Raw genomic sequence first — 12750 nt, 5'->3', positions numbered from 1 at the left:
AGCAAAATTCTCGGGGTACCCGGCAATTCAGATTCCAACCAAAAATTTCACCGATTAATTTGTAACTTTCGGAATATAATCCGAATAATTACGGGAAGTTATTCGAAATATTATACCAAATAGTTCGAGTAAATACTTTACGTATCTACTTCAAATTTTTAGAAATTAATCGAATAAATCACCATAATAACCACTCGAATTCATCAATTCACTACATCTGAAAATAAGAGAAATAAGAAAGAATCATTTCCCAGCAGTACATGCACTAAACAGCAACACAACTGTAAAACACACGCGCCAATAAGCGCAACGCACACACACACAGGACACTTGCCGGCAAAGAACCGGCGACGGGCAACAAACAGGGCAGGGCGGAAACAATCACACCCCACCATCGCATATACACATCAATCGCTCCCGAGCCACCACCACCGCCTCGCCGGAAAAGCCGAGGAAGGGCGGCAACCGGAAGCAATCACCGAGCACTGTCGACTATACACACATATATACTCATATATATGTATATATCTACTAGCAAAACAAAGCCATGCTCAACCAGAAATTGGTCGGCGACTATGCTTACCAGAAATCATAGAACAGCGGCGACCAAGAATGGAAAGGGGAAAAGAAACGGGGAGGGGAGAGAGGACAGAGGGGAAGAGAGAAAATGGAGGAGATTAAAGAGAAATTGATGTCTCTGTTAGGAAGAAAAGGGGAAAATGACTGAATTAAACGATTATCTGCCACGTTTCAGTTAGGTTTACCACAACCAAACACGTGTCCCATTTTATTATTTAAGCAGCATATTTTTATCCCGCTTCTGAAATTTAACGAAAATCGCGCAACGAAAGATAATCTGAAAATCACTAAACAAATTTTAAAATGTTGTAATTACCCCGAAGTTTATAAAAACATAATTTTTGAAATTTTAAAATGATTTCTGAAACGCACTTTATACCCGCTTTTTCACAATTAACGAACTTAAAAGAAATTCAGAAAATCACGAAAATAGTCTTAAAATGTTAGAAATATCCCGAAGTTTGTAAAAACATAAATTTCGTAATTTTAAAATAATTTCCGAAATACAATTTATGCCCGCTTTTATCAATTAAACGGATCGGCGCGCGGGTAAAATTAATCCTGAAAATTCCCAAAATAATTTTAAATACTTGGAATATTCCAAACTTAAATAAATATGAGTTTCATAATTTTTGAAGAATTCAGGAATTAAATACAGATTTTTCAAATAAATGCAAACAGAAAATCATACAGGATTAAATAATTGATGAAATATTGATTTCTAGATTTTATAAAATCCCAAAAATAAATATTGAGATTATAATGTCATGAAAACAATTTTAGAGACAATTCACATATTTACACAAATAAACTTGTATTAAATCCAATTTTAAAAGTGAAAATAATTCAATACAAGTCTATAATTAATTACGAGGACAACCCAGTACATCAAAGATCACACATACATAATAATAAAATAACACATAGCTGACAGAAGCTATACACATATTTTGCTTATTTAATAATTTCATAATTACACATTAATTGAATATAAAAGTATATGAGTCGTTACAGTATGTGTGTGCAATAAGCTAAATATCAGAAAAAGAGTAAAGTCTGATTCACTTCAGTACATCTTAGAAGTAAGGACATAACTAAGAACTTTTCTCAAAATATGTCATTATTCTGAAGTCTACTGTAGAATGAGTTCATACATGAGTCCACCTCAACTGTTTTGTGCTCATTTTATGCATCTTTTGAAATTCCTTTTTACAGCGGCTTCTCAGTGTAAGTGAGTCACAACTGCTTATAAGAATTTATGCTAATATCAGAGTATTTCTCCAGTAATCAGAGAATGTGAAAAGTCACTAAGAAAATTTTATTTTGCTTTTCTAATGCATATTACTTAATACCAGCAATGCACTTGGGTCTTCCCTTCCACATTTTTACTCTAGATCACAAAGGAGTACCTGATATTTATTTCTTTTCTTTTCTTTTTCTTTTGATAAGTGAGGCTTATCAGCACTTAGTACATCCATCAGATTTACTAACATCAGAACTTAACATGATAAGAAGCACTATTCTAGTTTTTGACTTAGTAATAAGATACACAAAGTAAACTTTAACTAAGCTCAATATCAGAATTTGCTTGTGTTAATAGATTTCCACATAAATAATTACTTCAAACATGGGATTATTAGTATATTAAAGACTACAAGGTCAGTATCTAGCACAGTTATCCTCATTGGATTGAATAGTCACAGAAACATTCATATCACTATCAGAGTTTAGAAATTCACATCAGACAACAATTAGCACTTAGAAAATTTCAATTTATGCACAGAATACACAAAGATAGTAATATCTGTAAATACTGATCATAAAGTCTGATATATCAGAACATAAACTAAGCAGATTTAGAGAAAGAACCTGAAACCATTCCAAGTTCATTTACCAATCTTGTAAAAGTAGCTTCACATAGTGGTTTTGTGAAGATATCTGCTAGTTGTTGATCTGTTGGAACAAAATGCAATTCCACTGTACCTAATGCTGATGTGCTTTGTCATTGAGTGTTGAACTGGATTACCTGTCATAGCAATAGCACTTTGATTATCACAGTAAATAGGGATTTTAGAATATGTTAGCCCATAATCCAGTAACTGATTCTTCATCCAAAGAATCTGTGCACAACAGCTTCCTGCAGCAATATACTCTGCTTCTGCAGTTGATGTGGAAATTGACTTCTGTTTCTTGCTAAACCAAGAAACCAATATGCCTCCAAGAAATTGGCAGCTTCCACTTGTTCTTTTCCTGTCAATTTTGCATCCTGCAAAATCTGCATCTGAGTAACTTATTAGCTTAAAGTCTGATTCTCTAGGATACCACAATCCTAGATCAGTTGTACCCTTAAGGTAGTTGAAAATTCTTTTTACAGCTGTTAAGTGAGGTTCTCTTGGATCTTCTTGAAATCTTGCACAAAGACGGGTAGCATACATGATATCAGGTCTACTTGTAGTTAGATAGAGTAGTGATCCAATCATACCTCTATAATCAGCAATATCTACTGATGTACCAGTATCTTTATCCAATTTTGTTGCAGTGGCCATAGGAGTGGATGCACTTGAACAATCTTGCATTCCAAATTTCTTCAACAAATTTCTGGTGTACTTAGATTGACAAATAAAAGTTCCTTCTTCATTCTGCTTGACTTGAAGGCCCAGAAAATAGTTAAGTTCCCCCATCATACTAATTTGATATCTTGACAGCATTAGCTTGGCAAACCTTTTACAAAGTCTGTCATTTGTAGAACCAAAAATGATATCATCAACATATATCTGCACCAAAAGTAAGTCATTTCCATAGTTGAGATAGAACAATGTTTTGTCAATAGTCCCTCTGTTAAATCTACTTTCCAGAAGAAACTGAGCTAATGTCTCATACCATGCTCTAGGAGCTTGCTTAAGTCCATAAAGTGCTTTATCAAGTCTGTAGACATGATGAGGAAATTTTGAATCTACAAAACCTGGAGGTTGTTCAACATATACTTCTTCTTCTAATTCTCTATTAAGAAAAGCACTTTTTACAACCATTTGAAAGACTGTAAACTTTTTGTGAGCACCATAAGCCAAAAATATCCTTATGGCTTCCAATCTAGTAACTGGTGCAAATTTTTCATCATAATCAATTCCCTCCTGTTGAGAATATCCTTTTGCAACCAGCCTTGCTTTATTCCTTGTAATTATGCCATCACTATCAGTTTTGTTTCTGAACACCCACTTTATACCAACAACAGATCTGTTCTTTGGTCTTGGCACTAGGGTCCAGACTTTATTTCTTTCAAATTCATTTAACTCTTCCTGCATTGCTTGCACCCAATCAGCATCTTGAAGAGCTTCTTCCACTTTCTTTGGTTCAGTCTGAGAAAGAAAAGAGTGATAGAGACATTCATTTGTTGTGCTGTTCTAGTTCTTATACCTGCTTCAGGATCTCCAATAATCAAGTCAGGTGTATGTGCTTTAGTCCACTTCCTTGCAGATGGAAGGTTATCTCTATAACTGGATGCTCCCCCATGATCCATGCTGTCTCCATCAATATTTTCTGATGCTCCCCCTGAAATTATGCTCTCTGAGTTGGATCCTTCAGAATTTGAGTTTCCAGAATTAACAGAACTTGAGTTTCCAGAATTATCAGAACTTGGCCCATCAGAACTTGATGAATTAGAACTTAAAGAGTCTGTTCTAGATTCTGATGCTTTTTGAGGTGTGGTTGAATCTTCTATATGCTCCCCCTGCACAGGTGCGTTTTCCTTTGGCATAGTCACCACAGTTTCAATAACAACAGAGTTTAACCCATCAGAATTTGCAGTATCGGGATTTAATTTATCAGGATTTAGACAATCAGGATTTACAGAATCAGAATTTAAAACTTCATTCTCAAATCTCAGCTGATCATGATCATTGAAATCTTCAAGTCCAGTAATCTTCTTATCATCAAAAGAGACATTGATAGATTACATGACAACCCTTGTTCTTAAATTGTAGACTCTGAAGGCTTTTGTGGAAAGTGGATATCCAACAAAAATTCCTTCATCAGCTTTTAGATCAAATTTGGATAGTTGTTCAGGATGAGTCTTAAGAACAAAACACTTGCATCCAAATACATGAAAATACGTCAGATTTGGCTTCTTTTTCTTCACCATCTCATATGGTGTCTTTCCATGCTTGTTGATAAGTGTTGCATTCTGAGTAAAACAAGCAGTCTGCACAGCTTTAGCCCAAAAATAAGCTGGTAACTTTGCTTCATCAAGCATAGTTCGTACAGCTTCAATAAGAGTTCTATTCTTTCTTTCAACAACTCCATTTTGCTGTGGAGTTCCAGGAGCAGAAAATTTCTGCTTGATTCCTTGGTCTTTGCAGAACTCTTCCATAAACAAATTCTTGAACTCAGTGTCATTATCACTTCTTATGATTTTCACAGAGTCTTTAACCACTTTATCCAGTTGTTTGACATGATCAATCAAGATAGATGCAGTTTCACTTTTTGTGTGCAAGAAATACACCCATGTGTATCCGATGAACTCATCCACTATGACCATAGCATATTTCTTCTTTGCAATAGACATGACATTCACTGGACCAAATAGATCAACATGTAGTAAGTGATAAGGCTCACGAATTAAAGATTCAGTCTTGCTCTTGAATGAAGATTTTCTTTGTTTTGCCTTTTGACAGGAATCACAAAGGTGTTAGGGTGAAAACACGCGCTAATATCCACGCAAGTATACGCGTTCGCAAGTAATATAGAATACTTTCTAGTTCGTTCCCACAGAGACTCAGACTAATTTATTGTCTAATTAAACTCACGCACCAATGTATGATTACTTCTCAATGTTAAGACACTAACACTTAGAATTGTTGACTAAACATTAACTACAATTAACTACTTAATTAATCACTTAATTAACACTTCAAATTAACAATATTAAAACACTCATGAGATCACAACTTCATTACTACTTCCTTCAATAGTTATTGTTATTACCTTTAGCATGTGACAGTGATGATATTAATCGAATAACACGAAACTGATAAAAGCCAACTTTCATTGTACTAATACCATTCTACCAAACATCCACAATTAAGATAGAAGTTGAATAGTCATCAATTATGTTGAGTTCCTATATGTCTACAGAAATTGACAACACAACGATTTAAGCACAAGTTATTCCCTTTGATTACACAGGGCAAATAAAACTGTTAGAGTTACCCACTAATCATGCACATCATACATGAACCTATGCTAGCATGGCAAGTTCTAAATCTCAAGATCCACCGTCGCTTCATAAGAGATTAACACCCTATCTTATATGTTCGCGACGCACATAAGACGAATATGCACAACCAATACTAGATATCATACAATCATCACACACTAAAGTATTAAACCATTAACTCAAGAATTCCATAGTAAATCCGTTGCGACCCCATGATCACGATTAGCCCATAATAGCACTCATCGTCATCATGGGTTCATATGAAATCATGATAAACAAACACAAGAAAATAATAACTAAACTAATTATATTAAATCAGAGTACGTCACAAGAGTAAATAGGTTCAAAGTAAGAAAACTAGCATCCAACGTTACAACGAAACAAGAATCACGAGAAAATATGCTTCCTCTTCGTTGTTGTGTGCTAAAACGGTCTTCTTCCTTATCTCCTTCGCTCCTTGCGTAATACCACGATCCAACCTCGTGAAAACGTCTCTAAATCTACTTATATAATAGTCCCATAAAACTCAGATTACATAGAAGTGGAAACCAAACAGAAGTAGAAGTCCTAAAATAAATTGTTTTTTTTCCCGACCCTGCGCGGCCGCTCAGCATAGCTGAGCGGGCGCTCAGCTTTCTGCGCGGCCGCTCAGCATTGCTGAGCGGGCGCTCAGGACCCTTCTGGAAAAATCCTGAGTTTGCTCCGTTTCTTCGCCGTAATCTGCCCATTTCTTTCCTCTCGCAATGGTGAACACATGCCAAGGCTTATTCTTGATGATTACTCCTCCGAAATACAACTAATACCCTGAAATGCATAAACACTAGAAAAACGCATCAAATACACAAAATACTTGATTTCAAGGCACCAATTTAAGCCATTTTAAGATGTTCGAAGTGGTATAAAATGCCACTTATCACACCCCCAAACTTAAATCGATGCTTGTCCTCAAGCGTCACAGACTCAAAAACAAATAAAAACATGCATGAATGCAATCTATATGAAACTATAGCGATCCCCCTTACTACGAACAAACCAACCAAATTGCAACAAATCAACAAATGCAGTTAGGCGACTAAGGATCAATAAACTCATGCAAACGAACATACAGCCAGAAACGTGGTGTCTGCAGATGCTTAACAGATATGCTTCAGAACTAGACCAATTATTATGACTCGACTATCCTCAAGGCAATCACATGATTATAGAAAGAATAAAAATTTTAGGCACAAAGTGACATACAATACTACAAGAATTCTGGAGCTTATTACGGAATCATGCTTTTTATTCACAACAACAATGCTTAATTGACCGTGCAATGAGTGAGGTCCACAAAAGAGCTTTACAATGGTATCCATGTAGCGAGCGTTAGGTTAGCGGATCCCAGACTCTAAAAGCCTTAGGTCACTAGGCACAAAGTCCCCTAAGAACTTAATAACTCGAATACCAAAGAGCCCACTCGTGATCAATTATGCATAAACACCACAATTTTTTTTCTTTTCTTCTTTTTTTATTCCTTTTTTTTATAAAATTTCTGAGCAAGTGCGTTTCGCTCCATCTTGCTCAACCCTAGACTACTCGCACAACATGCGAGCCGGCTACTAGCCATTTGACGCCTAGCCACAACTAGCAACAAATTCCATTTTTTTACTCCATTTTTTCCTTTTTCATGCCTTTATCACTAAGAACCTATTATCGAATTCTAAGCATAATAAATAGATTAACCTCGAAAACAATCAAATCATACAACAATCTAGCCCTTAAGCATTCTCTAAGACTTAGTGAAAATACAAGTGCTTCTAGCATGCATATCAACCTACATGACTCAATATCACTTTAATGCTATCACTACACTCGCATCAATATCACAATTCAGTCGATAAATCATCGCAAAAAGGATCATGGTAAATGCATGAGCTACATGACATGATAAAGAAATAAAGCTATATAAAAAAAACTATATGGCAAAAATTATGCAACTATATGAACTAAACTATCATGAATATGCAGCTATATGACACACACAACATATTCCTTAACTACCACCCCCAAACTTAAAATATTCACTATCCCCAGTGAAGGTAGTAGAAAGGAACACAGGGTATACCTACTCGGAGTCAACATCATCATCACCCTCAGTGGGTGGAGTATCAGGCGGCGGGTATGCAGAGTCCTCACCAAAAACTGGCCACTGGATATCAGCTCCAAGGCCCCGAAAAGCAGTCCCTAACGCAAGGGTGAGCTCCTGAGCAAACCTGCTCTGCATCTCGTACATGGCATCCATCCGCCGTGAAAGCCTCCTATACTGGGTATCAGCCATCCCAGCACCCTCCTGAGCTCTCGAAGAACCAGCCTCATCACGCCTAGGCCTAGCCATAGTAGCACCTCGTGTTGGACGCCCTCCTGGAAGACGATAACCCAGCCCATGCTCCTCGGGCTCACCACCGGTCCACTTCTGCATCCCGTTCAGAGTCCCAGAATCAATCGGAGCTGCCGGCAACTGCAACTGCTCATGAGCCGGCCAGTTCACTCCTACTGCTCGGCAAAGCTTCGTAACCGTGGATGTATAAGGGATGTTCATATACTTAGCTCTCCTCAAAAACTTCAGAATTCCTTGGTAGATAAACTCACCAAGGTCCACATAGTACTCCTCATTAAGAATTCCCCACAACAACTGTGCTCTCTCAACTGTGACCTCGTGTGCATGCGAAGAAGGCAAAATATTAGCACAAATAAATGCATTCCATGCACGGGCATACCTGTTCATAGCTATCGCCGGAGAAGTGGCGATACTCATTATTGCCGGTCTTGAAGGTCCAACCTGTGCCCGGCCTACAGAGAGTCGCACAAATCAAATCCAAGTCAAAATCCTCAGCAGTCTTCTCATTCTAGTTCTCCTCCTCGGGCTTCCTCTCTCGCTGCCCAATCACACGGCGAATCGCCGCTGGGTGATAATCAACCGTCAGCCCTCGGACCACAGAAAACCTATTCTTTTCGGCCTTCGTGTTTGCATAGAACTCGCGAACGACGCTCATCGGCACTGCTTCGGGCGACTCACAAAAAGCTATCCACCCCTTCTCTGCAATCATGGGTAGCAACTCACCATCCCTCCCCGATGGTAAAAACCCTCTTCTCCTTCAGAATCGGCTTCCCTAAAAGCCTAGTGTACTCCTCCTCCGCAGCTCTGTCAGTCAACCGAGGCCTTGCAGCAGTACCCCTCGATGAATCAGCAGTAGGAAATGTGCTGCTGCTATCAATAGTTCGTGCTCTCTTGGGTGCCATTGAATCTTGAATAAAAGTTTTTAAGAACTGAGTTTTTGTGCTTGGGAGAGAGTTTAAGTGTAGGAAGTTTGTGGGAGATATGTAGGATAGGTGTATGTATATATAGGGTGTGGAATAGGTTAAATTAGATTAGGGTTGGGGATTGAGGGATAAAATCATAGGGTAGTAGGAACAAATCGTGGGTTTATGGGCTAAAGTTGGGTTTTTTTTCTGATTTTTTTTTTTTTCTGAACTAAAAAAAATTCATTCAGCCGACCCCTGAGCGGTCGCTCAGCAAAGCTGAGCGGGCTCTCAGGGGGTCACTGGAAAAAAAAAATTCAGCCCCATTTTTCTGATTTTTTTGTGTTTTTGGATAGGTTATTAACTTCTAAGGGTTCCTGTAACAACAAATCATGGGTTGCCTCCCACGCAGCGCTTCTTTTTCATCATTAGCTTGACGTTGTGTACCTTTCTCACGTAGTCAATAAAATGGCACTAACCACTTCTTGGTTTGCCATATCCCCATAGTAGTGCTTCAAACGTTGACCGTTAACCTTGAATGCTTGGTCCGAATCATTCTCAAAAATTTCCACCGCTCCATGTGGAAACACAGTTTTGACAATAAAAGGTCCAGACCACCTCGATTTCAACTTCCCGGGAAAAATTCGGAGACGAGAGTTGAATAAAAGAACTTGTTGCCCTGGCACGAATAACTTAGGATGTAGCTTCCTATCGTGCCACCTCTTCACCTTTTCCTTATACATTTTGTTATTCTCGTACGCTTGAAGTCGAAATTCATCAAGTTCATTAAGCTGAAGCATTCTTTTCTTACCAGCTGCATCTAAATCCAGGTTCAACTTTTTCAACGCCCAGTAGGCCTTGTGCTCAAGCTCCGCAGGTAAATGACATCCCTTACCATACACCAACTGAAACAGGGACATACCAAGTGGAGTTTTGTATGATGTTCTGTAAGCCCAAACAGCTTCCTCGAGCTTTAAAGACCAATCCTTCCTTGACGGACAAACAACCTTCTCTAGAATGCGCTTGATTTCTCTGTTAGACACTTCCGCTTGACCATTTATTTGCGGATGATAGGCAGTAGCAACTCGATGATTCACATTATAACGCTGCATCATAGAAGTGAACTTACGGTTGCAGAAATGTGACCCTTCATCACTTATGATCACCCGAGGTGTTCCAAACCTTGTGAAAATCTGCTTATGAAGAAAATTCAGCACTGCCTTTGCATCATTTGTCGGTAAAGCTTTGACTTCTACCCATTTTGAGACATAATCGACTGCCAACAAGATGTAGTGATTATTGCAGGACGAGACAAAAGGCCCCATGAAATCGATTCCCCAAACATCAAAGACCTCGACTTCAAGCATCACATTTAACGGCATCTCATCCTTTTTCGTCAAATTTCCCACTCTTTGGCAACGATCACACCTTAAAACAAACTGATGAGCATCCTTAAATAAAGTAGGCCAGAAAAAACCTGCTTGCAGAATACGAGTTGCCGTCTTCTCACCACCATAGTGTCCACCATAAACCGTGGAGTGGCAGTCTCATAATATCCCCTCCGTCTCATAGAACGGGATACATCTCCTGATGATCTGGTCAGCTCCCTGTCTAAACAAATATGGTTCATCCCACATATACCACTTCACCTCATGCAGAAACTTCTTCTTTTGAGCGGAGGTCAAATTAGGAGGCATTATATTGCTGACGAGATAGTTTACAATATCTGCAAACCATGGCTCTTCCTCCTAAATTACGAACAACTGCTCATCCGGAAAAGATTCATTGATTAATGTCCTATCTTGTGAAGTAGAATCGGGATTCTCCAATCTAGAGAGATGGTTAACTACTTGATTCTCAGTACCTTTTCGGTCCTTGATCTCTAATTCAAATTCCTGAAGTAAGAGCACCCAACGAATGAGTCTCGGCTTTGAATCCTTCTTGGAAACCAAATAACAAATGGCCGCATGATCAGTGAATACTGTTACTTAGTCCCAAGCAGATAAGATCGAAATTTCTCGAAACCAAAGACTATAGCCAATAGCTCCTTCTCAGTAGTGCTATAGTTTAATTGGGCCCCATTTAAGGTCTTACTCGCATAGTAGACCATATGAAAGAGATTGTTCTTGCGCTGTCCCAGAACTGCACCTACCGCATAATCACTCGCATCACACATCATCTCAAACAGCTCTGTCCAATCTGGTGCTATAATAACTGGTGCAGTGATCAAACTCTTCTTGAGAGTCTCGAATGCCGCCAAACATTCATTATCAAATTTGAAAGGCACATCTTTCTCAAGCAAATTGCACAACGGCTTAGATATCTTTGAAAAGTCCATGATGAATCGCCGATAAAAACCCGCATGACCAAGAAAACTACGGATTCCTTTCACAGAAATAGGTGGTGGAAGATTTTCAATGACTCCCACCTTGGCCTTGTCCACCTCCAGACCCCTGCTAGAGACCTTATGCCCAAGAATAATGCCTTCACGCACCATAAAATGACATTTTTCCCAGTTGAGCACCAAATTAGTTTCCACACACCTTTTGAGTACGGCGCGAAGATTATTCAAACATTCATCATACGAATGTCCAAAGACGAAGAAGTCGTCCATGAACACCTCGACATTATTTCCAATCATGTCAGAGAATATAGCCATCATACATCTCTGAAAAGTGGCCAGGGCGCCACATAACCCAAACGAAACTCTGCGAAAAGCAAATGTGCCAAATGGACAAGTGAAAGTAGTCTTTTCCTGATCATCTAGTGCAATACAAATCTGATTATACCCTGAATAGCCATCCAGAAGACAAAAATACTCATGACCAGCCAACATGTCAAGCATCTGATCAATGAACGAAAGAGGGAAGTGATCCTTCCTTGTGGCTTTGTTCAACTTTCGATAATCCATGCATACTCTCCATCCTGTAACTGTTCGAGTGGGGATGAGCTCATTCTTCTCATTTGCTACCACAGTGATACCTCTTTTCTTAGGTACACATTGTACGGGGCTTACCCACGAACTGTCAGAAATAGGATAAATGATGCCTGCATCTAGCCATTTCAGAATTTCTTTCTTCACCACCTCCTTCATGATAGGATTCAGTCTGCGCTGCTGTTCAACCGTCGGCTTACTACCTTCCTCTAGCAGAATTTTATGCATACAATACGAAGGGCTGATCCCCTTGATGTCTGCTATGGTCCATCCAATAGCCGATTTGAATTCTCTCAAAATCCTTAAGAGCTTGTCTTCCTCACTACCTAAAAGGTCAGATGCAATAATAACAGGTAAAGTAGATGCATCACCTAAAAAAGCATACCTCAAGTGTTCAGGTAATGGCTTGAGCTCCAAGGTAAGTGCTTCCTCTATTGATGGTTTAAGCTTTCCTTCAGCATTCTTGAGGTCAGAAACAGCCAGAGATTCAAACGGCATGTCCAGCTTTCGCTTCCAGGGAGAAGTATTCAGATATTGTAATTGCTCGTTGCCATCTTCATCATCACTGTCAAAATCCCCCATTAAGGCCTTTTTCAATGCATCAGACATTAGCATGCGATCGAGTTTCGAAGTAACCGCAGAATCAATCACATCCACTTTTAAGCACTCCTCATCTTCGGTAGGTTATTTCATTTCCTTGAATATGTTGAAGGTCACATCCCGATCTTGTACCCGCATAGTAAGT

This window comes from Apium graveolens, chromosome 3, assembly GCF_009905375.1.
Source record: "Apium graveolens cultivar Ventura chromosome 3, ASM990537v1, whole genome shotgun sequence".
NCBI classification, from domain to species: Eukaryota; Viridiplantae; Streptophyta; class Magnoliopsida; order Apiales; family Apiaceae; genus Apium; species Apium graveolens.
Note: the sequence above shows the minus strand (reverse complement) of the source record.